Genomic DNA, 26,376 nt, shown 5'->3' on the forward strand with positions numbered 1-26,376 from the left:
CATACATACAGCAGGCCATAGGTAAAGAGGTATAGCCTTGTCCTTTATCACTGATCCAGATAGCTTGTGTCTCTGCAGACTATTGCATCATGGCCATGTGCCTGAACAACTTCACTGGCTGAATTAAGATCATCAGTCACACAATGACAATAGATTTCTCCATTGTTGTCTCTTTCCACATCTCACCAAAACTCAAAGAGCTGATGAAGTACATTTCAGTTTACTTTTTCACCATTATCACAAAACACTGTGTATATTAGAAGTATATCATTTACCCCATCAAATTGCTTGATTGGGTAAACTGAATTTTCAATTTCAAAATTTCAATATACCATAATAAGAAATATTTTCTATTTATTAAGTCATCATTATATCCTAAGTTGAGAAATGTCACAACCACATGTTACAATTGGCTTGAAATAGGGCTGATTCTGAAACAAAAAGGAAAAGAATCTCAAACATACTGCTGACTCAATTCTGTATTTGGGAAACTTTCATTATGAGATTCATTATTGCAAGCCTGGCAGGAAAACTGAGAATTGTACTTACCATACAGGAATTAAAGCATGTAGATGGTAAGTTTTAAGGTCAATTACAAATTATAGTGAATACATTTGCATATTACATAGTGACAGTATGAATCTGCTATCATGAGCACCTATTCAAGATCCTAATTCTCCAATTGACTCTACCTGTTCCTTTTCAGTATACTTTCTGGTTATTGAATAATACTGTGAACAATATACTATGATGAAGAATAATAGGTTGAAACTAATTCCCTCAGTGGTGTTTTCACCTTTGTGGCAACAGTGAACATCTGTAGCTTATTTTAGATACTAGGAACAGACATTTAAATTTATTTTAAGCAGCTTGAATTAAAAAAGTAATTCCTTTGTTCCTTTTCAAGTTGCCCTGCTTCTACCATGCTCAGCTTTTTTTTTTTTTTCAAAAATACTCTCATATATTTGAAAGAATAATATTTTACCCTAAAGCATTTTTTTTCTAGATTAATAGCATAACCAAACATCACACCATTTTTCTTGGCAACAATCAGGAACTCTTTTAATCCCTTAAGTTTATCAGTCCAGCTCAATTCAGCAGTGATTTATTTTTCATATGAAAAGCCATAGAAAGATACTCAGACTATAAAAGAGACAAACACCCTCTGGTACCTGTAATAGTAAGCAGAAATCATGCTCAGAATGTGTAGCTTTGCCTTGTATGTCCATTTATTAGGAAAGTCCAGTTTTGGACACAGATCACTGCTTTACAAATGGATAATTGGTTGTCTAAAATACTGAAGTGGAAATAGATTTTATGAGATATCCTGAACTTTTCTTCTGTTGATTTTCATTCCTGGAATAAAACTGGAACAAACTGGGGGATTATAGCTTAGATTTCATAGGTAGAGAATTTAAAGCAAGAGAGTGAGAGAGATGAATGTAGACGTCTCCTGGGAAAGAAACAAAGAAAGGAAAGAATCAACAAATAAAATGATTACATGGATAAACAGAAAGATCTGTCAAATTCTACAAAGGGATGGCAAAGAAAGGATACAAAACTCATCAATGACAGCAAAACACCATCAGATCACTAGCAAAGTATCATACCAGAGGTAAGTCTCAGTAGCCCCTCGTTATCACCACGAATCTTCCATAGAGAGTATATAAGGAAAGCTTAATTTAGTTTGAGATATATGTACAGGTTTTAGCAGTCCTCCAGTTTATAGGTGTACTGTATTATTTTCATAATTTTAAGGGAGAAGAAATATTTTGTGGAGGCCCACTACAGAACAAAACAAAAAATGTGACATCATCATGAAACACTGGAAAAAGCAGTTTTAAGCATAAGATAAATGTTAGCCTGGTTCTTATCTTTCAGGATGAATAGAGCATCATTCTAGACAGGTGCTTTTGACAGTTCTTAGTCACTAACCCTCTCATCCCCACTACAGGGAGGCTCAGTTAATGGTTTTGATAACTGCATGGGTGCAATGCCAGCAGCTCTATCAGTGTGTGAGTGTCCATGATGAGGATACAACTGATCTCAATTCTACTTTTATACTTCTTCCAGTGACTTGCTGTATGACCTTGAGTGAGGAACTTCTGCACACTGTTATTCCCAACGGGATAAAGAGATAATGATGTCTACCCACCTGGTAATGAGATTTGAAGGCTGCTGATAAAGTGCAGGCCAAATTCTTGGTATTATCAGCACTTATGTGACTTCAGCAGAGTCAATCAGTTAATCTTCACAGGGAGCAGAAGCTAGGATGGGAAGCGGTAATTGGAAGTAAAAGCAGCTGATACAGAAGGCTAGCTGCTTAATGTGGTATTCTGAGCACTGAACAGTATCACAGAGGAGTTTACATGTGTCCTGTGTACCTCATTATGACTCAGATAAAGTAAGCATCTCACTGTACGAAAGTATCTTATCTTCAAAATTCTGCTTTGCAAATGAACTTCTGTCAGATTAATCTGTAGCTGAATAATCACTGATATCTCCTTTGAGTGGAAAGTTGTACCACATGACCTCCAGAGCTTCCTTCCAACCCAGATCTGTTCTATTGTCCTAATTCTGTGTGGTTGCCTTTATTTCCTTCGCCCACTTGCTCCTCTTCTTACAATTCACCTTTGGAATCCATCCAGTTCTTTCTCTGACATACTTCTCTCTGATATCTTTTATGTGGGCCAACTATTGCTTAAGAGAATGCTGTAGAATGTACTCGCTTTTAATATTAGATCATCCTTGTCAGCAAAATATACTCAACACAAAGGTGAAGACAAAGGCTCTGTATGTATCAATGAAAGCCAAAACTGTTCTGATAATACAAAATTACAAGGAAAGTTGCCACTCAAGTTTCATTTCCTACTCATTATGTATTTTCAATATTAATACATAATGAGTATTGCAATCTTTCTCATTATTGTCCATAATCACGCCCAAAGTTTTATCTTAAAGTACAGATTCCTATCCAAACACATGAATTACTTATTGAAATCTCTGTGCATTTTTTTTTACAAGCAAGCCAATCTCATGCCAGGAAGAGAAAAGCTTCACCCCACTGAATGTGACCCCAGTATCGAGTTGTCTTTCTCTGCAAAGATTTCAAATGCTGGAATTATATCTAGGATGAAAAATGCTGCGTTATTTTAAAACAGTGAAAACCTGTGATTATAACAGATGTAATCTTTACTTTTACATAAATATTGGTGGTGATGTCAGCAGGAGAGACCTCCCTCTAGAAGTCATCTAGTTGCACTTTTATTTGAAGAGCATATGTAACTGGTGTGATTTTATTTTTTATTTTAATAAAATATCAAAGAGGGTTTACTTATCTGGAAAATAATTCTAAGGAAATTGAGTACTGCATTTCTACAGCAGTCCACATGGCAGGATTTCTGTAGCCTCCAAGGGTTTCAGAAGGGTGAACAATTTTGTATTTGATCATTTTTTTTGTCTTTTGCAGTGCCCATAGATACAGATTTTCTTTTAGGTGAGCAAGTATATATGTTGACATGGATAAAAAAGCAAGTAGATCTGATTTCTGTGATACAATATTTCCGTATTTTGTTTCATTACATTTAATAAAAATGTTCTAACATTAAAAAGCAATGATATGTACTTAGCACTATTTTTTATCACACTTTTAATCCTACCAAGCCAGAGAGAAAGAAAATAGAAAAAAAACGAGGAAACAAGTTTACGTTAAGAAATATAACTTTTGTTTGTGAAAGTTCATGGGATAGTGTGACCTATTTTCCCCATGAGAAGTACTTAATGCACTGGTTTCCAGTTGTCAGCATGACAGCATGGAGGAACAAGCTGCAGATCATCATTACACATTATGCCACTTCAGCCATATCCACTCTGTAACAAGGATTCCATAAATGCAATGAACATTTCAAAAACAGATACATCAGAGAACTGGAAGAGACATTTGGCATGTGTCTAGAAGTGTAATTGGACATAAGTCAAATAAAGTCACTACCCATCTAGAGAATTGGAAGCACAAAGAACCATGCACTTTGGTTAATTTTAGAAGAATAGAGCAGCTCATGAGACAGGAGAGCAGATATGCTTTAACAAATATATCTGGTAGCAATGTGCGGAACTTTAGGATATTTTGGTTCCATGTGCAAAAATTAGTTATTTTGCAACATACTCTGTCTCAATTCTAGTATTAAGACTTGACCAGTTAGGCACTGTTTTTTTTGTTTGTTTGTTTGTTTTCTTTTTTCTTTTCTTTTCTTCTTTTTTTTTTTTTTGTAAATGTTGTCCAAATCAAATACTAACATGGGAAAGCAGCAATGTGAAGCATTAAGCACATCCTTCCTGCTAGAATTAATGGCAGCTTTGTGAGTAATTTATTGGAAGAATGGTTTAGACAAACTGGGAAAGAAAGCTATACCAAAGTTTTGCTACATTCTTTTTTTTATTGTTTTTTTTTTCTTTTAATTCTCATAAGGCCTAATACACACAGAAAATTTTCTATCCTGCAGAAACTTCTAAGTGCACAAAGTCCCTCTAATAATTTAAATGGGAAAACCGTGAAGCATAAATGCAATCAGTGTCAGAGTGGTGATGCTGGAAGCACTAGGGGCTAGTTATGCAGTACAGAGTACTGTGATCAGTGAGGGGGGTGGGGAGGAGGCAAACTGGAGCAAACCAGCTGGTGTTCTCATATGTGCATTACTTTAGATGCATTGACAGAACCAGACATAATGATTTACCTGGGAGAAAATAGCCTGGTAATAGATATAGAACTCAACCTCATTAAGACAGATGCAGATGATATCCTTGAGGCAGGCGATATAGAATATAAAATGGATCTATAAGAAGAACCATCAAGCTATTCTTAAAGGGAGTTAAAAAAAAAAAGGATCCAATTGAAAAAGCTTTGATAGAATAGCGATTTGATAATGTGGCTCTTCAGGCTTAAGAGTCTGAAAATATTGTCTAAGATGTATTAGTTCTTTGTGTTAGCAAACCCAAAAGGCTTACACCTTTTCATTAGATATTTCAGCAGATGTAATGAATGCAAACTTACTGGGCCCTTTGAAGAACCACCTGACATGATGGGTTTTCTTCTCTCCCATGAAAATCCCTTACAAACAGAAAAATCAGCACTGATGTCTTATCACCCATAGGATAACAGTGTAATTGACTCGAAAGTTATCACTTGCTTGTAAAAGCAAGGCTGCATAAAGCAGAAGGAAAGACGTTAGTTAGGGAAAAATTAACCCATTTTGGAATACAGTAAAAAGCCATCTTGGACCATGTTATATGTTAACAATTTCTGACCATTTGGGGGTTAACTTCTTTCTGTAGCTATTGGTTGAAATGAGAAGAATGAAGTTGCTTCCAAAAGGCTGCGACTGATGAGCACTGACCTTTGATGTTTGACTGATTTAGTACTCTGCTGGTATTTACTATTTAGCATTATTGACAAAACAGGAAAGAAAGAAAAAAAGCCTGGTTGCCATCTCAAATTAGTGAACACTATGAAATTCAAAAGATATAAAGTTTTGTGGAGACCAATGAGGCATTGGACAATATTAGTAGATTTTCATGTCAAACATTTTTGAAAAAGAAACAGATTAATAACAGATTAATATGGAGCAGGCATTATGCAGTTTAAAAATAAATTTCCTGTTATTAGAGTAGGTCACTATTACAGGATGTTTGCTATGTAGAATAAACCTTCGGGGATAGCAATCATATTGGACAGAGAGCAGATTGTGACAGCAATAATAAAGTGTGCAGTTACAACAGTGTGGGAAAAGGCAGAAGAAAGAAAAAACTACAGCACTGTGTATTCTTAACATAGAGATTCACATCAAGCTATAACCTTAAATAATTGCAAGAGTTGGAAGTATTTTCTTTTTTTTTTCTCACAGTTCCCTTGTCTGTAAGAATCAAAAAGAGAACACGCTTTTAAGAATTCATTTCATTGTACCTTTTTTATTTCCCGATAAGTACCAGACTTAGAATCTATGTGCAGAAGTGACAAAAACTCCATGTCACATTATTGATCAGTGCCAGCATATAAATGCACCAAGACAATAAACTAAATGCCAAGCCCTTTCTGACAAAGCCTAAGGGGAAAGCTGTATTGGATACTGGAACCTAAAACATCTTATTTGCTCTTGTTGTACACTGAAGATGAGACTACTGCACCCTGCCTGGCTGCCCCAGTGGGCAGACACAGAACGAGGTTCTCTGTTGGCTTTTAATACCACAGCAAAAGTATTGAATTTGTGTCAGTCACAGCAGAGCAGGACTCCAGCCACACAAGATGGTAGAGAGCTATCTCAGCAACTTGACTTGAAGCCAGATGCAAACAGGAAACCAGTACAGCTGTTTGTATCTGCTGGTGTCATTATTTTCTTTATCTGTTGTGTTTTGGTTTTTTGGTTTTTGTTCTTCATTTGTTTGTTTTTCCCCCATACATTTGTCATCGTGGTATCGAGGTACCTCTATTCACAGCATCTAAACTGATCTTCTGCAACAACTCAAACTTCTTAGAGTTATCGTAGGAAAGAGCCATCACGTTTGAAGTCTTTGAAAATAAAGACAACTGCTGCCCGGAGTCACTTGTTTATGTGAGAGCTGAAAATTAAAAGAAATAAGCTGCCACATCGAAGCTGTCTCCTGTGTGTGACCTTTCCTCTCTTCAGACTGGAGAAGGCTCCAGGGGGACCGTATAGCGACCTTCCAGTACCTGATGGGGGCCTACAGAAAAGCTGGGGAGTGACTTCTTATGAGGGCATGTAGCAACAAGATGAGGAGAAATGGCTTTAAACTGGAAGAGGGTAGACTTAGGCTATCAGGAAGAAATTCTTTATTGTGAGTGGTGAGACACTGGTTGCTCAAAGAGGTTGTGGATGCCCCCTCCCTGGAAGCATTCAAGGCCAGGCTGGATGGGGCTTTGAGCAACCTGGTCTAGATGGAGGTGTCCCTGCCTATAGCAGGGAGTTGGAACTGGATGATCTTAAAGGTGCCTTCCAACCGAAACCATTCTATGATTCTATGTAACAACAACAGAAATCAACCAACACTTTTCTCATTCAGTAACACCTTCATGAGGTTTAATCACCTCCCACCTACTGGTATTGTTTTGATAACATAAATACTTCATGGCAGTGACTTTGGACTTTTTTCATAAGGACATGGGGACAGTGCATTGCAGGACAGTGTTCTGGATAGAATTCTTGGGGTTTAGTATACTGATATATACTCACCCTATTGCTAAACAAACCAGCCTGTATCAAGTAAGAGAAATGACTCAAGAAAGTTTATGTTAATCTGGTGTGAGCTTCTGACACATCATGCAATACTTCAAACAAATGGAAAAGTTAGGTATTGGTCACCATGTAGGCTCGATACAGAAGTGCAGCACTCTATTTCCTGACTGATGACAAGACAATTTAATGGTTCCATTATCACTCTATGTATCTTCATTTAAAAGAAGCACTGTTTAAGCAGTTTCAACTGTATTTACATAAAACGTGATTGTGATTAGTCAGTGAACATCTGCTTAAAGTGAATGAAGATCTATTGTACACAACACTAGCTCCCTGACTTTAGCCAGTTAACAGATGCAAGGACTCAACTCAGTCCAAGCAGGAGGTAGAGGAAGTGTGTTCTTAAGTCATCCCAGTGTTGTTATTTCAGGGACTCTCAGCTGTGTAATAGTGCCCTAATAACACAGTCCCTCTAAAACATCTATTCCAAATCAAGACAGAACCTCTGCACACACTTTGTGGTTCTTGGGACACATGGTGCTATTGCAAAAATGCCTCACTTTTTTTTTCTTGGCACAGGCTTGGTGCTTGCATAGTGGAGCATAATCTCTACTCTTAATGGAAATATTTCTGTATCAGTAGAGTTATTAATTTCAAACTGCCATGGATATCTGTCTTTAAAAGAGGAATTCACTGTTGATGGCGGCATTTCAATGCACTGGTCTAAGGGGAGGCATCAATGTGTTGGATTCTCCAAGGTATCTGTGCTTATCTGTGTCATTTTCATGGAATTGTTTGAGTTTGAAGGACCTTTAAAGGTCACCTAGTCCAACTATTTTGACCCTGCATAAGAGCTTTAACTTCTTACTTGGCTTTTGTCCCTTTGCAGGGTCCTGATGCCAACTTCCTGGTCAACCCTGCTGCATTACCAGAAGCATGAGGAGTGGTTATGGTCACCATGCCCACCTTCTTCCCTACTGCCCAAACCAGCTGTGCTAGTTGTTTCTCATCACAACAAAACAGCCTAAAGCCCATTTTGCTTTTTGCCAAGGACTGGTGTAGGCAGTGCCCAGCATAGACAGAACAAACTGCTGACCTTTGCCATTCTGTTCTCATAACTTGCAAATGAGCTAAGATTAGCTGGTCCAGGAGCCCGGCCAGCATGTCACAAAAGAGAATGAGGAGTTAAGTGTTCCCTTCCTCTCACAGATATCTGAAATTCATTTGGCCATTTCATGGCTGGAAGCCACTGCACCTGTGAGTACATCCCAGGGGGTCACTGTGGCCTGTCTGCCTCGAAATGTCAAAAAAACTCAGCAGATTCTACAGTGGGAAAGTGAAGAATAACAGAGTCTGCACCATTGGATTTTAATTTTGGATCGTAAAACACTATTTATTTTCCTTTAATTATAGAGTAATCATGCTTCTCTGAAGCAGGGCTTGTAGATTTGACTATAACTTCTCACTTAATTGGATGTTTGTGATGTAAAGGTTTCTACCATGACTTGTGGAATGAAACAAAAACACCATTTCTACTTTAATTTAATTCTCCTATTTCCACCCATTCTCTCACAATCAGGTTTCCTTGATATGCTTAATCTTTTGCAATGGTTTCCATGGCAACTCCCTTCATTGTGGTGCCACCAAGGACTCCTGTAATCAGGAAGCCCAACTTTGCCAGGGGATTGGTGTTGCCTTTTTCTCTCCAATGCTGCTGCGGCACACCCCATCAGCACCACTGCTTCATCCTGACCTTCCACCCACTCGCACCCAAAGGCAAGGGCAGGCAGCTCGCCTCCGGATGTTGTTAAGGTTTTATGATTACTGTTGCAGCCAAGCTCCCCTCTCAAGTCCTGCTACGCATCACTGGCTGCTGTGCATGCCCAGCACATTTCCATTGCTAAGGTGGGATTCTTATAGCTTTTCATGCTCAGAAATCCAAAATGCAATCCTTGCTGCAGTGTCCAAACTTAGAAAATAGGCTATCTACAAAGCACAGCATCTGTGCAGTGCTCAATTACATGAAGCAACTTCTTCTGCGCAGTACAATACCACAGCTGTAGTGTATGGTGTGTGAATTATCCCATACCGTACTGCACAGGTCCGTAGCAGTAATATACAGATACATAAATTAACTCCTGCTGTACAGCACAAAGCCATAGCTGTAGTATACAGCTGTATAAAAATAGCTGATGCCAGGCTGCGCTGGCTCCAGCAGTGTTTGTATTATACATTGAAAGAACTATACTTTGTTGCTCTAATTTCCTTCCTCCAATTTACCGCCCCCTCCCCCAGACCAACCCACTCTGAGGAATGGGCTGTGTGACTGGCAAATCAAACATTATTATTAATCACTGTAATTACTTTTCTTGGCCCAATTGCAGAGCCTGGGAAGCTAACCACAGTCTCTAGAGCTCAACCTTAGCTACAACATGTTTCTGAGCCACCATTACCTCATTGTTAGTCATTTTTAACCAGAAAGAATTCTGAAACAGTTGTGTTTTTTTCCTCCAAACCTCTCAAACCACATACACTGCACAGATCAGCGTGAGAATCTCTGCATATGTATCTCTGTGCTTCCAGCTAACCACTTCCTTTGCCAAAACCTCGAGTGTTCAGTCCAGGCAGAAGGATAGGCAAGCGTTCCTTCTTCCTCTATTCACATGTAGCACGAGCAGTTTAAACACAAAAACAATGCAGTTTTTCTACTGCAGCATATATTGGTCATATTAAAAAATAAATAAATAAAAAAAACTGCATTCATCCTAGTGCTTCTGTTCAAGTCTAACAGAGAGAAAACATTTTGTTTACTAATTGCACCCACTTTGAATGCCCACATAACAATAAACACTTCTGAAACACAGCAGCTGAAACACTCCCTTGGAAAAACGATGACTAATTGATGACTGCAAGGTCACCAAATACAGAAAGTTACTTAAAAAAAAATCCTCTGCAGTCTCCCTGCTCTTGTATCTCAGCACCAGTTCCCCATGCCCAGAACTGAGAGAGGACCCATGGGGTGCCTGCTCCCCCATCCTGCACACCCATCTACACCAACCTTTAGCTGTCCCAAGAACTGGCTCTTGCTTGCAGGGGTCTTCTTGGTGGCTCAACTCACTTTGCTACCACACAGGTGCTGGTGCTAACAGGAAGCAAGAACAGGAGTAAGGGCAGCAACTTAAAGGAATGTGGGGGTAGAGGAGAGCCTTCCTTTCAGCTGCATCTATTTTTTTAAGAAGCCTCAGTGACAATGTGATTCCTCACTCCAAGATTAGAGGTTTGGGAAAGAGCAGAATAAAAGCTGAATGCCTCTCTCTCACTTTACACCTTGCTCTTCTTGCTGAATATACAACACTGCATATTATTTAAAAAGAAACAGACAGTAAGAAGTAAAACTTCTGCAATGGCCTCTCATATGACTTGAATATTTTAATTTTTTCCCAGATAAGTTTCTTCTTCCTTCAGGGACTCACAATGCTACTTTATGAGTGAGAATAGATCTACATTTTCCCACTGCACAGTGCAACCAACCCAAGAGAGAGGAAATGCTCAAACCTGCTTATAGCTTTAGCTCAATTTGTACCTGGTGTGGTCCACATTATAATAGAAAGATTACAGATGTGTGGCAACATCATAACCCTTCACACCTACCCAGTGAATGTAGTCACTATATGGTTATGAAAGTGATGGTGTTTTTCAACCTCTGCTCTTCACATCTGCTGAGCAGAAAGAGCTGGTAATTGCAGAGCTGATGGGTGGGGAGAGGAGGGGACAACCACAGGTCTTTCAGCCCACTTTTTTCAGTAATCATGATCAAGCAGAAGGAGTGTCAAGTTCTCATCATTCTTATAGAGGGTTATGGCTAATTGTTAGCTACCTGTGAACACTTGAATTAAAACTGCAGATGCTGTGGGTGCTTTTTTTTCCCCTGTGCTTGAGCAGTCATTTGCAAATGCATGAAGTAGCAGGTGAGTGCTGCAAACTTGTCATGTGCTCCATGGAGAAAAGCAACCGGCAAGGAGAACAAAGCAAAATCTCAGCTGAACCAGTCAGGCAAAGAGGAAGAACTCCAGAAGCAGCTCAGCCCTTCCCATGGTACAGTTGTGCCCCATTGGATAGCTGTCCAGGGGAAAGGTGGGTTTTGAAACTCCAGGGACTGAGAAGTTGGGGAGAGTTTTGGAGTTTTGTAATCATTACATAGAGAGCTATGTCCTTAGCTTCAGGGCATTTCATGCCGCCCTTCTTATAAAAGGATTACAAGGAGAAAAATTCTTTCTGAGGCAGTCAGTATGGTGAACATGTTCATACTGCTTAAAAATATTTTTTTCTAACTAAGACTGTTTTTCTTCCCTAGTCATCATGAAACAGCCAGAATTATTGCCCCTACTGAAATGGCACAAAAAAAGTTCCAGGGTTTTTTATTATTATTATTATTTTTACAAAAGTAACATGGACCTGAAAGTCCAGGAGAAATACATGCATATTTGACCTTTGATTTGCAGTTGTAAATATATATATTTAGCTTCTAAAAACATGAATGAAAACACCATGATTACCTATATGAAAAGTGCATTTGTAATTATTGACAGGCATGAAATTTTATCTGTAAGATGAGAACTCAATGCTGAAATTCTGACCCTAGAAAAATTAGTAACAAATGTTCCAATTACTATTTCCAAACATTCCTCTGTTACAGTCTTGGCCTAGCTTTTTTGTTTTAACACTCGTGTTTTGGATGAGGCACTTGCAGGAGTACTTTTTGCTCTAGAATTGAAATTTTGCTATAGTACAGCAGAAGAAATTAGCTCAGACACCTTAATGAGCCCAAACTACACACAGCCATTCAGCCTGCAGATACAGGAGGTGTCATTCATGTAGTCCTAACTGCTGTATTGCTTTGGTTTTCTGCCATGGCTGTAACAGGATCTTGCCTTTAGCCTTACCTCCCTGCTCTTGTTCCTCAGACAGCAAGAGCCTCAGCCAAGAGCTCGGCCATGGCTGTGGGAGCGTTCTGTGTCCAGACCCCCTGAACTAAAGAATCTTGCAGTGTACTCATAACATTCAACTTTCACCTGTTTCTTTGTACTTTCCAAACCCTCAGCTAAGTTAACATGCAAGCACTCTGTGCACACCTTGACAAAGCTTTATCTCCATTTTCCATTCTCAATTCCCTTGAATTTCCTGCTAGAGTAAGTTAGTAGGAAAAGTGACAGCAGCAGCAGCAGAAGAGAGCACCGGATGAGATTGCTCCTTGCTTGCTTTTTCTGCTGCTGCTGTGTCAGCTGTCCCCTGCATCTCAGCAAAGGCACAAGGAAAACTGAAGGCACTTCCTTCTGCAATTTCTCCTTTCCTCCTGTAGTGTATACTCTACCTTTCAGCAGCCCTCTGCAGGGAAGGAATCCAGCCCATTGACTAATTTATCAGCATTTACTTTAGAACTATTAGCTAATTAAATAACACCACATCTTCACCGTTTACTGCATATCTCTAGCAAAACTTTGCTAGTTGGATAAAATATCTCAAAGGGGCTTAGTTTCCCAGTCATTCATTCCATTTGGTTTTATCTATGTTTATTTTTGTTTCTCTACCTAGAGATATACAAAGCAATGAAAACAAGCAGCAAATCCACATACTTGTCTTTGGACTCTTTGATCCCTAAGACAAATGTATGGTTATTATAACAGTTATCAGACACTTACAATCTAAGCATTGCTAATGGATTCCCCCCTCGCCCCCCCCCCCCCTTCTTCTTTCCTCTCTTCATAATTTATGCAACATTTGTGCACAGGAGAGCAGCTCTGGCTGAGGCAGCAGCGTAAAGTAACTTACCTGAAGCAAAATAATAATGGATCTTTTGGGACATCCTACCATAAAAGGAGCCAAAATTAAGGAAAGCAGAAGTTTAGAAAGCTGGACTGAAACAAATCCAAGCAAAACATGCATACACCAGCTACTTCGTTCCAAAGAAGGCAGGTGGCAGGCTCACATCCTCCTGTTCTTCAGCGACCCATTTCCTTTTGTGGTCATTTTTCATTTGAGTTACTTCCTTTTCTTGCAATCCAAAATCTGAATGCATTCTTTCTGCACTGTGCTTGCAGTTTCTGACCCAGGTTACACAAAATAATTCAACCGCAGTTTCCTACGTTCCAAGTTTATCTTGCTTCTGCAGTCACTTTCCCCTCCTCTCTTTTGGAAACTTCAGCATCAGGAGGATGTGGGCAAATCAAAGGGAACTAAGATAAAACAAACTTAAGGAATTGAGAGTCTGAATGAAGTTTTATTAAAATATGGATAAATTATGACATCAAGAAGTTGTATCTATCCAATAATATTTTATTCACTTAATTTAGCATGAAGCAGTAATTAAAGATGCTATCCTAGACTCTCACTGCCTTAGCGTTCTATTAGCAGTACAACTGAATGACAGATGTATTCAAACTGTCTGGGAGTAGTTCAGACATCCAAATACCTATAAACCTTCCTTCTGCATCTCCAGTGTCTAGAAAGTACATACTTTCCTCTCTTTAAAAATCCTGCCAAACAGGTCTTCTTGTCTTCTTCCAGATGGTCAGAAGGTTACCAGATCCAAACTATGTGAAATCACATGAGAACGAAGTATATTGGCGTTTGAACATCACGTTCAACAGGAAGTATTGAAAGTAATAAAGGAATGTATAGGTGGGGCTAGGCTAAAAGAAAATAATATCTCAGGAGAATTTCAGAAAAAACAAATATTAACAAAATAATAATTCAGCAAAGCTGAAGATTGTCATTAAAATATTTTAAACTAGAAAAACTTGAACTTCAAAAATCCTGAAATTATAAGTAAAACTCAGGATTTCCTATTACTTTACAGTTACTACTGTCTTTATTGGAACAAAGAGAGGACAGGATAGAAAAATAATAATAGAACATGATCATGCAAATACTATACTGAGCAAGATCCATAACTGTTTTTGGTTCTAGTTCACTGCTTTTATTATGATTGGATAATAGCTGGGGCAAAAATAGCTGAGGCTTAAGTTTTCAGACAGAGCATATATTTTGTGGATGTATATGCTTAGCTCCTAGGTCAAGTAACCTGCGATGTGATGGTGTTGTAACTATGGGTTGTGTAAACTTTGTTCAGCTTTATGATACCCAATGTATACTTATACAAGTTGAGTAATAAAAGGATGCATCATATTTGTGAAAAATGCCTTTTACTTTAGCCCAGAGGGAAATTCACAAGAACATTCTTTTAGGTGCTCTTTCAAGTTTTCGAGTAGCATCTGAGTGATAGCTCCTGCTGCCTTAGATATTAAGTCAATGTCATTTCAGCACAGACACATCCAAAAAGAAATGAGTCACATCTAAAAAAAACCCACCAAACCCAACTGTTCCATGTGTACCAGAGCTAGTGAAGCCTGGTTGCCTTTGGATTTATATTTTACATTTTCTAGAACCACTGATAACTCCACATTTCTTCCTAATTGCCCGCCTGCCAGTCCTTAAATCTTCTCCACATGTTCCTACCCAAACCATTACTATTTCCCAGTGTTTTCAAATCAAGTCCCTCCATTTGCAGCAGCTGCCTCTTACATCTCAGCACCTACTGAACTCCCTAATGCCTTCTGAAGTATTTCTCCACACAGCACTGCTGTGGCTCTCTGTCCTTCATAAATTGGGGATCAGCTTTGTAACTTCCACTAAAGCAGCCTGAGATATTTCTTGCTATCGCAAAAGAGCCTTTGCCAAAACTTGCCAACAGGCAGAGACAAAGGGATGGACAGTGCACGGTACTCGATCACTGTCACCTCCTCTGTGGTTGCTAGCCCATTCAGGCAGAATGGTTTCCTGGCTGCCATGGTGTAGCTGGGAGCACACTGACTGGGACAGCAGAGATTGAACATGCTCCCTCAAATCATAAAATTTTCAGACATGCAGATAATGTGAAACATTGGATCCTTTGTCAGATTTTTACATGCATGATTTTTACATTTTTTAAATTTTACATGCATGTCCTGCCTGCTTGGTCAACAATTTAGTATAGCTACTCAAGACAAACTAAAGATAATTATTTTCCCAAGAAAAGTAAAACTATTTTCACAGGCCTAATATATATATATACATATATATATAAAATTCAGGTTGGCAATTTAAAGTTATTACTGGATTCATTAAAACCTCAATTTCCAACTTACTGCAGAGCTGCTGACAGAATGAGATTTAGGCAAAATCAGTGGATCCAATTAAATCCAGGGGTCCATACATTGAGTACTTCCAGAGTGCAAATTATTGGTGACATTTCTAAACAGTGATTGACAGCTGAAGCCAGCACACTTTTCATATGCCACTTTGGAATGTCATTATGAACAAGGGTGGACTTTGCAACCTTTCTATAGTAGTAGGTGGAAAAAAAATATTTTTCTGTATTTCACCCTTCTTAATTTTTCAGCAGATTGTTTTTCTGGAAATATTGTACACTCCCAACACAACTGAGGATTCTGATTTGTATTACAACTTTCTAAAGCTGCAGTCTGTAAAGGGCCATCGTGAAACCTGGGGGATGTTAGATTTATGCTCATACATAAGAAGCAGCTTCCTTCATGGTCCCAATAACTACTTACTATCCACTATCTACTAAATATTCTGAAAAAGAATAATTGAGATGGTGTGTGTTTATTCATTTTCCTTTTTAATATAAGGACTTATCTGAAATAATATTCTAATCTCATTAATATTCTTTTTGGTACCCTGTTTATTAGTCCAACTGACTCCCAATTATATCTTCCTATAAACCTTGATCTACTAGAATAAGTACATTCCAAACATAAATAATTAATAAGACAAGCATGCCTTTCTTATCATGGGTTGTACATTATCAACCGACTCACAGCTCATGTTTGCTGTTGCAATCACTTTGCTTCCAGCTCTGCAACTCAAGTATTTATCCTTGTTGCTACTGTAAAGAAATAGGCTTAACCCTCTTGCTTGTTATATGGAGTAAGATAAAGAAATGGGTGTGCATGAGAACTCAAGGTCAATTATCTCTGTGTTTTTCTTTTATAAAAAAAAGCAAATTGTTAAAAAATTAGGGTCTAAATGTAATTTTGTGTGCAAAAATCGCAGAAAACATCAAAGTTAATTAGTTCAGCACTCTGAAGTACTGCAAAATCAGGTATCAAGCAGAACATACAATATTTCAAATATATGACTCTTCACAATCTGCACTGTCAAAGTAAATGAAGCAGACTAAAATACACTGAAAAAAAAATCAACCAATTCAATTTTTTTCCCCATATAAATAAATGTGGAAGATTCTATGACATCAAAGAAAGTTCAGAGGAATAATACCTGATTGGTAGAATTTTGCCCACAGCGATGTAATAGACACCCAAAAACCCACAGTTGGTAGATGAGTTTCCACTATATTCCACATTATATCTTCAGCTGCCTGAATTATTTATTTGAGATAACATGCCCAGTGAATATATTGTGATATTACTTATACAGTAGGAATGATCACAGGAGGCTGATGGCATTTATGTTCTCTACAGTATGGGCAAAGCTTTATACAGTGAGAGCAATTATTTCCCATTTTCAAACTAGCTAATAATAATTTGTTCAATTATTTTATTAGATGAGAATAAAGCAGAGATTTTCAAACTGACAGTTGAAAACATTGTGAATAACCATGTGTATTCTCACTGAGTTTTACAGTAATTTCTAGTCAAATCTTCAAATCAAAACTCATTTTGTTAGGATGAATCCATGTAAATCTGATTCTTCCTGAATTAGTGAAATAGTGAAAGTGAAGAAGCAAAGAGGCATTTCTAAGTTGTATCAACGATTATTATACTGTAATAGAAACTCAAGGTAAGATGCCACTGCTGAAGACATAACTGAAAACCATAAAGATGAGTTCAATAAACCTGAAAAAGTAATTCTCCTGTCAGTTGTTTGCCCCAAGGGAAGTTGTGTCCTTCACTGGCAACAAAGCCATAGGAATCTCTGTCAGTCATGGACAGGATTCCTTATCCTCTGTCAGTCCTATGTTACTGAAAAAACATTTACAGAAAATTGAGTTAGTTTACTCCTAAAACATTTCTGTAACAGTCCTAAAGCATCCTCAGCATTCTGATGTGGTCTTTGTGGATCAGCCAGACCAAAGATTCTATCAGCGAATGTGCAATATTGATCAGGACTCCAGGACCAGGAAGGAAATCAGATTCATGATTAGCTAGAGCACAGATTCTTTGCTGTCTTCCCTGTTTTTGAAGTTAAGTAGATTGGTCTGCTAGGTTTCATGATGCTACTTGTTCTCATCACACATTAGCTTCAATGTCCTCTCCATAATACCTTCTATTACATCCTCAAATTTATATAGCAGAGAGGAATAATTTAGTTTTCATCTCCAAGCTCTTTAGAAGTTTATCCACATTTTCCTTCAAAATGGAATTATTTCCTTTCTTATTCCCTTTAAGATCCCCACGTTCACACATTCCTGGATCACACACCCTGGCTACAAGGGCCTCACATGATATTTGACTGTTATCTGTATAAAACATCTTGAGACAGGACAGGGGGCCAGTGGGATCTGCCTGTTCAGCATCCACCATTCCATCTGGGGTACATAAACTTCTGAATAGTATGATTTATTGTCTAAAGATGCTTTCAGTCTTCATAACTAGCTGCGCTACTGAGTAAACAAGTATCTCACTGCCAAAAATCCCAGCCAAAAGTAACTGTCTCATGTACTCTCGGTTGAGCTTAAGTTGAACAGTGGCCCGAGAAGGCTGCATTCTACAATATCTTACCACTGTTGCAGCTTTCAGAGGATATGTTCGAGTAGACATTGCCCTTCTCAAATCCCTCTAAGATGAGGATGTCTAAAACACATCCGTTGTCATAGGTTAGGTTATGTTACTGTACCATGTATTATGGCTAAACAACTACTAACTCCCAGAAGAAATAGCTGCCAAGCTGTCCATAGCTGTCATTATAGAAAAGAATACTTTCCTATCAACAGCTCTTTTCTCATATTTTGTTGCATTAGTTTCATAACAAAATCTCACTGCAGAATTGTACTGGAAGCTGTCTGCAGCAAACTCACGCAACCTGCACCTTTCTCCACAAGTGTCCATGCTCATCCTGGAAGACAGCATTATCTCCTTTTTGCTCATGCAAAGAGAACAAAAATTAAAAAAAAAAGACGAACACAATGGTTGTGAAAGCAAAGAGACCAACACAAACAAGGAGGTGCTAGAAAAGAGGGAAAACTAACGTTCACCCATCTCCAAAGATCTAGACTTGCAGAAAAGAAACTCCGAAAAGGAGAGATCTCCAACAAGAGAACCTTCCTCTGTGGCAGTCAGCCCTTAAATGAGGTCTAAGAGGGGTGCAGCTTGAGCTCTACCCCCCTTTTAGTCACACAGGTGAATTGCATTTACCTGTGCTCCCAAGGCTGACCAGATCTTTCCTTCAGGTGCTCATTCAGTGGTTGAGGTTGTGACTCAGCAGTTCCCATACAAGGAGTAGCCTTTACTGGCTCTCTCCTCTCCCCTAACACCGTCCCAGAATCTGCTGTTCTTATTTTAAAAGCACATTCATGTTTCTGATCCAGGCAATGGAACCAGCTTCTAGACAATTCTCATTTCTCAGGTGACCTCTGTGCCAAGACTGCATGTGTACAGAAATATAATTCTGGTCCAGCATAAGAATCAAGTTCAAGGGACCAAAAAGCTGTTATATTCCTCAAATCTCTCTAAGGTCTCCAAAACACTGCACCAACCTTCATCTCATAGATCCCAGTTTTATTTTTCGACGTGAGAGTTCCTATTTCCAGCACATACATAGGAAAGCACATTCATATCTAAGCATCTTCATGGACTGTAGAGACACTGTTACTACTCCCATGTTCTTTCCCTGCTGTCTTTTGAGATCAGATATGAGTTCATGCTGCCTACACTCCAAGGAAGCTGCTGCTGCTACTGTCATTTTTATAGCAGAATATATTTGTTTGGCTTCAGCACTGGACTATCCACATCTTCAGATCTTACAGTCATACTGGAGAAAAAGCAGAGCTTATTCCCATAGATTAGGCAAAGATATTTTCAAAATGTCCTTCTAATCTACTCATTCTCCCATGCTATTTCCCTCTGTCTTTTTTTTTTTTTTTTATTCATGACAATTTCATAACCCTCAATTGGGCAACCTTCCAAATCCTGAGACCTTAAGTAGGTCCAGTGTGTTTCCTAGACAATTCTATGCCACAGTAAATGTATTTTTGAAAGTCTAAAAACTGTTTTGCTCTTCCTAGCTCTAGAATATAAAACAAATAAAGCACACTGCCCACAGGAGCTGCATCAGTGCTGGATATTTCAGCACATTTCAGTGACCAGAGCCTCAGTGCTCTCCTGTCACTTCCATCCTGTCTTTTAAAGGAAAACAGGGAATGGACCTTAAGAAACTATTGGCCCTATTTAGAAGTTTGTCGCCTTTAATCATGCCTATGGATGTTCCTGCTCTTTTAGCCATCAATCCAGTAGTATCACAGTCCTAGTGTACATGGTGTACACAGTCCCCTCACATTTTATATCTGCTTCAGATTGCTTTCTAGAATTGTAAAGGATTCTGTCTCCACTGCCTAGAGTTTGAAAGGCCCTTACAGGGTGCATGAACTCTCTGGTTCTGGGAAGAGATAGGCTTTGAAAACAGAGAATTAAACCTTTCCTCATTGTGGTCTGCCTATGAGCGTCGCTACTTCAACTTGTGAATATTATTTCTTTTTCAGAAAGCGCTTAATTTACTTGGCCATGTACTGACCTTCTTTGTTAGGCATGTAGTGGAAGAGGATCTCCAGCAATTGCATACACTTTAAAGTTCACTGTTAATGCATAAGCAATATGTCAAGAGATGTTTCATATCAGGGAGCTCACTACTTCTTAAAAAGGGAAGTCACGCTTCTCTCACTTTTTGCACTAGCACTGATATTCCAGATTCTTGTAAGCACTGATGTAGCTCACTAACTCAGCAGAAAATGAAGTTGGCTAAAGAACATCAATAATTTTATACAGACATCATGATTTAAACCACCCCAGTGAAGAGCTAGATGTGTAGCAGAGATTGTGCAAAATAGGGAGAAAAATGGGCTACACATTGCAGTTGGGCTGTACACAACCACAAGGTTCAAGAGCCAGAAGAGAGAACAATTGGAGATGGCAGGGAAATAATGTCTTCATCTTGCAGCAGTAGCAGCAGGAAGAAAATGGGTCAGCTCTGTTGTCCTCTTATTTTCCCACAAGATGTGCTTTCAGCCTATTCATTGCAATTCCTCACCTGCTGAGGCAACAGGAAGGAGCTGCTGAGGAAGTAAGGTGAAGGATAATCTTTAAGCTCACCATGAGATGGTCATTCAAATGACAAGTGAGTACCACTTTAGGTGTTTGCATTGCTGGCAAATTTCAGAGTGTCACAATTTAGGAAAGACATAAAACCTTTAAAGCTGTTCCAAAGGAGAGCAACCAGGATGGTGAAGAGTCTGAAGGACAAGATGTATGAGGAGCAGCTGAAGTCCCTGGGTTTGTTCAGCCTGGAGTAGAGGAGGCTGAGGGAAGGCCTCATGATGGCCTGCAGCTCCTCCCAGAAGGGTGGACTGAAAAGTACATTTACACACCTGTTCAGGGAGTTACAGTTGGGTGTTAATTATACAATGTGGTATGCGGCTAAGCAGTCCTGCACAGCAAACAGCCAGTGCATGCAGAAGAATATTTCATTTTATTGCAAAAGACTTCTATATAACAAATGTATTCACGGAATCCAGAATCTGATCTTAACTTGCAAAGAGAGCAAATAAGCTGCATTTACTGGTAGTTTATTTCCAGTAAGTAATTCAACCTCTTCTAATATAAATTTCTTCATTCTGAAACAGAAAATTGGCTTTGCACAAATGATTCCCCGTGCAGTATTTTTTTTCTGACAGGGACCATCTCCATTGAATTCTGGCAAGTAATGTAAGCTACACTAAAACAGTTGGGATGTCCTGCAAAGTATTGTTAGCTTCAAAGCTCCACTAATTTTTGAACATAGGCTGGTATATAAAATAATGAGGGCTTCAATAATTTCCTTGTCTCAAAGCTGTAATTTATGTCAATAAGAGGCAGGGGATTAATGGAAAGCATGAATTATCTTTTCACTATAATACTGCTTCCAAAATGTATATTTTAAGCATTCTAGCACATAGCACACTGGTATGAAAGTCTTTAATACTGTGTTGATCAAAACTGATAAAATAATCCTTTAAACTTAACACCATAAAACTGATCTGTTAAAAATATCCACAGGAGAGCACAAGATTTCTGAATATTTGCTTACTATTTCTAACATCTCTTTTTTCTCTTGCCCTTAAAGAAATTCAAATTAATTATAAAAATGAGGACACTCCTAATAGGATTTTTAGTGAAAAGTTACAAGGTTTAATTTGTGTGAAAGTACTGACAAGTTTATTCATTTTGTAGGAGTGTGGAATTTGCCTCACGTAACACTCAAGACTCAGCTACAGCTTTGATAGAAATGTTATTTGGTAATTATCTGCTCTTTCCTTGGGGACAAAGTAATTAATTCTGCTCTGCACTTCACAGCATATTCTGTTTTTACACACATATGAAGGATGAATTCTGGAAGATTATGATCAATACTTACTGCACTGACAACCGATAACTCATCATTCTGGCAGCTGCATCATGACTTAAAAAAAACAACAACTCAGGTACACAGAAGTCTGATTTCACTTAACCTCATTGTTTATGTTTTAGAGGGGGAGAATAAATGTGAAGAAAAATAAAGACTTGAAGTTAGCTTTCATTAAAGAAGTATATGGCATTTTCCACAAAGAAAATAATACACTAATGTTATCTTCGTGACATAACTCAGAACCAAAACATAATCTATATGTTTTTATCTATTACTTGATTATAGCTTTTCTTTAGAGCTAGATAAAACATAAATTTGAGCAGTAAATTTCAGGCACGAGTAGGGAGCCAAACTTCTCCCCAAAGTCTGGTTTAAGGCATATAACTTTCTTTATCCCTGATGAAGAACCCTGTGACTGAAATTAAAAGGTTCACCACAGCCCACACAGTACAGTGTGTTTCAAAGAGTATATGCAGGAGGAGTACAGAACAGACAATAGAATCCCAAATACAGAGGTTTGGGAAAGGTAATCTTTGCGAAGCAGAAAACAAAAGAGAAGTGTAGCAATTGATTTTTTCTACCAAAATACTACGTTGTCATTTTTGAAGTCATTTTTGACTGCAACAAAGGAAGTCCAAGGTCAGTAGGGCTATTGAGGAAAGAGCTCAGTGCTAGAGATCATATCAGACCTGGTCCTGGAAGCCCTACCTCATTCTCTGTCTGGTAAAGGAAAAACATTTAGGGAAGAGGAGTTAGAACTATGATTTTATCAAAGCATTTGTACTACCAAAATCTCCAGGTATACATGCAGAAATAAAGGATTCATTTCTCTTTTTTCAGTTTTGGAGGACCTGTTATGAATTTTATTATAAAGCGCACACCTGTATAATCTACTTTACCATTTGGGGAAGGTTGCTTCTTCTCCTGTGTGTGAAGTACTTTCTGATCTTACTTGGCATAGTTTTTGAGGTTGTGGTTTTCCATTTGCAAAATAAGTATGACAGCATTTGATATCAACAGGAATGTTGGTTAAATAAATGTATTAAAGGTATCAGAGAATGGAGTTATAAAAAGATAAATACCAATACTGTGGCTAAGAATGAGTGGCTTAATGTTTTGAAGTTTGTCACTATCCAAAAAAATAAAAATAAAAAACAAACCAAAACAAAACAAAAAACAGACAGCTGACATTCTCATTTATTCCATTAGCAACTAAGGGACTTGGCACCAGACATATAATTGGTACTGTCCTTTGTCAGTTTTAAAAAAGCTCTTGGACTTAATCTGCCAATAAACCAACAATTAGACATTTTACAGGAAACTATTCCATTGACAAAAATTAAGTTTAGGAAGAAGGAGTCAGAAGACTGGAACTGGCTGCACTTCACAAAGTGCTAGTAATAAATCCTGACAGTAAAATGGAATGCAATACTTATGCCAGAAAAGTGAAATCACTAAAAATAAAACTAGAGGCAAATTACATTGAGCTCTCAGATCTCATACAAATATCTGACTGGAAAAATTTCTTGCCACGATAGCTGTAGCATCTCAAGAGGTCTACATCTGCCTTCACCCATACAACTCTGCCAATCAAGAAGACAAACAATGAGTGATGTTCGTTTCCTCATTTTATGTGCTTCAGTTTTTGGCCAAGAAAAAAACTGAAATTGGGGAGGAAAACAGTTTTTGTGTTCAATAAAGATGCTCCTCTCGAGTTCCTTTCTTACTCAGAGCCAGATTTGGAAACACCATCCCCAGCTGCCCCCTCCCCAAAAAATCCACCATAAAATATAGGAAAAAAAATTTCCAAGACCAGACCACAAAATATGTCATTTTTTCCTGAACAAAGCACAGTCTGGTTCTGGGAGCACTAACACCCACCCATGGCTCAGAGAGCCTAGGACTGCAGCCATGCAGTCTCTGCACTCACCACACAGGTCATTAGCACCTTCTGGCAAAACAAGTCAGGTGCTTTTGCCATGACTGGGAAAAAACTTCAGTGAAGCACCCATTAGCATCTCTACAATTTACCTTATCTTTTCTTATCTACATCTTATCAGAAAAAGTCAAGCTCTTTTCTGCATGAACTCATTTCTCTGAGGGTGATACATTTGGTTTGCAACAAGATGACAGCATGAAGACACGCTGTATTTTTCTTCCTACCTTGTCTTCTGTTCTCCTGAGCGTGAGATTCCATGAAGTTCCTCCAAGCTCAACTCTTCCTTCAGCATGCTGGCAAGTATATCGGCCAGGATATGCACATGTTGGCCTTGCCGTGTGCTAAACTGTGCTACGCTAGTTACACCTCAGTTAATGCCATAGGATCTGTTACTTTTCCATGGCAGACTAGCACAAAAGCAGGGGTCTCACTTGGTACGTGGAATTTGTTCCATAGGATGAGCACAGCACTGTACTTGTCCTCATTAACATACCCTTCCTCACTGCTGAGAAGCAGGGCTAATTACTGTGGATGCAGTACCGAGTGATAAAGTCATAGAGTCTTGCTGTTCTGGTGCTATTTTAGTTGCTACTACTTGGAGATTAGCCGCAGCATGCTCTCTTGGCTATGATGAAATAAAATGAGAAATAATGAGGTGAAAAAAAAATTATTTCACCTTTTTTTCATACTTCTGCACAGGTTTGGGTCATCCTTGATTACCATACAGGGTGGAGGCTTGGGATCATGCTTCACTTCAAGCTCAGCTCTTCCTCTCCTAATTACCCAAACCATACACTTCATGATTAATTCTTTCATCAGTGTTTCAAGGTCTTCAGGGATTTTGGCAAACATGACTACGTTATCAGCTGATCTAATGTGGTTTAGGTGCTCTCATTTATCACCGTGCCCTTTCTCTCCTCCCTATTCAAGGTTTTTATAATATTTTCCAAGGAAGAGGCAAATTGTTTCAGTGTGACAATATCTTCTTGTCTAGTTCTATTCTTCTGCTTAATCTCTTCGCTTTTCTTGTCAATGTTTAAATGTCAGTGCAATACGTTGTTCACAAGCTCTGGGATTCTGAGAAATCCTTCTCCGATATTTCTATTCCTAAGTGTGTCCAGGCTTCTTGTGCATACACAGTTTCCATTATCCACCTCATTAGGGGCGTGCACCTGCTCCTGTAGAAGCCAATGGCAACCTTCCCACTTACTTCAGTAAAAACAGGTTTGGACCCAGTGGTATGCCAACTGATAAATTAACTTTCAGACAAAACTCAAAGAGGCAGGAAATTTTCCAGGAATATGGTTTGCCATTTGAACAGAGGAGGATATTTCTAATTGCAGATGTCAAAGATTTTTTATATACTGTCAATAGCTCCTTTGTTTGCCCACTGGTTAAGACTTAAATGAGAATGGACTGCACAAAACCGTTAATGGATAAGCTAAACAATAGTCCACTAGCTTTTTTACACAGTGAACTTTATTAATGTAGACACCATTTATACTATAGACTACAATTGCTTGTGACATAAAGGGAAGCCTGCTATTTGAAATGAATGAAAGCACATTCCTGGATGGCCAATACTGGATATTCTCCAAGTAACATCTCTCCATTAAAGTATTGAAGCACAAGACTTTGACTTAGTCCTCCCCTCCAAAAGAAAAGAGAACAACAAATTTATGAAAGAGCAGAAGAGAAAACATAAAATATTTTTTTAGCCCCTACAGCAGTTTGGGAAAAAAAAAATAGGTGTTTTTCTTCTTTTAAACTTTTCGGGACATAGGATGGAGGATACAGATTGAAATTAATGTTCTTCTACCATGACTACTATTTTTGCTCTGTGGAGATGCTGTTTCTTTGAGAGTTAGAATGACATCTTAGCACGCAGTGGTTTAAAATACAAGATAAATTACATTTCCCATATAGAAATGAGAGACTGATCTTGACTATAAGATAGGGTGTCTTTTTCCCAAACATACATATGAGTCAGGCCGTATTAAACGTTGGTTTGTAAAGTAGAACACGAAACATTACGCCTTCCTTCCAAACTGGAGATACTAATTTCAGTTGAACACTTCAGACAATTGACATCTGGTCAAAATTTTCTGAAAATTGAAAATTTTTATACTAGTTTTGGTTTGACTCACAGCTGGATGCATTGTCAGTATTCTATAAATCTCAAACACAAATTTCTACTTTCACTGATTACAGAGCTGTAATATAGATTAATGTCCACTGAGCTATAGTTTGAGACCAAATGAATCTCTCTCATGATATAAACCAGATTTAAGTCCTATCCTTCAGAAATTCTTCCATTAACGAATTTCTTTCCTATTCTTTCATCAGAGGTAATGAACCCAGTCTGACAATCTTTAATCAAATTCTCATGGAGTTCATTAAAGTCACTGGAAGTTTCTTCAAGTTAACTATAGGATCAAATATATTCCTTATATCACGCTACTGCAGTGATTTTTACAAATTAGACCTTAGCTCCTATGTGTTAATGGTACATTAAGC

Source organism: Cyrtonyx montezumae, unplaced genomic scaffold, assembly GCF_038088225.1.
Source record: "Cyrtonyx montezumae isolate F1298 unplaced genomic scaffold, pur_monq_1.0 scaffold_14, whole genome shotgun sequence".
Classification (NCBI taxonomy): domain Eukaryota; kingdom Metazoa; phylum Chordata; class Aves; order Galliformes; family Odontophoridae; genus Cyrtonyx; species Cyrtonyx montezumae.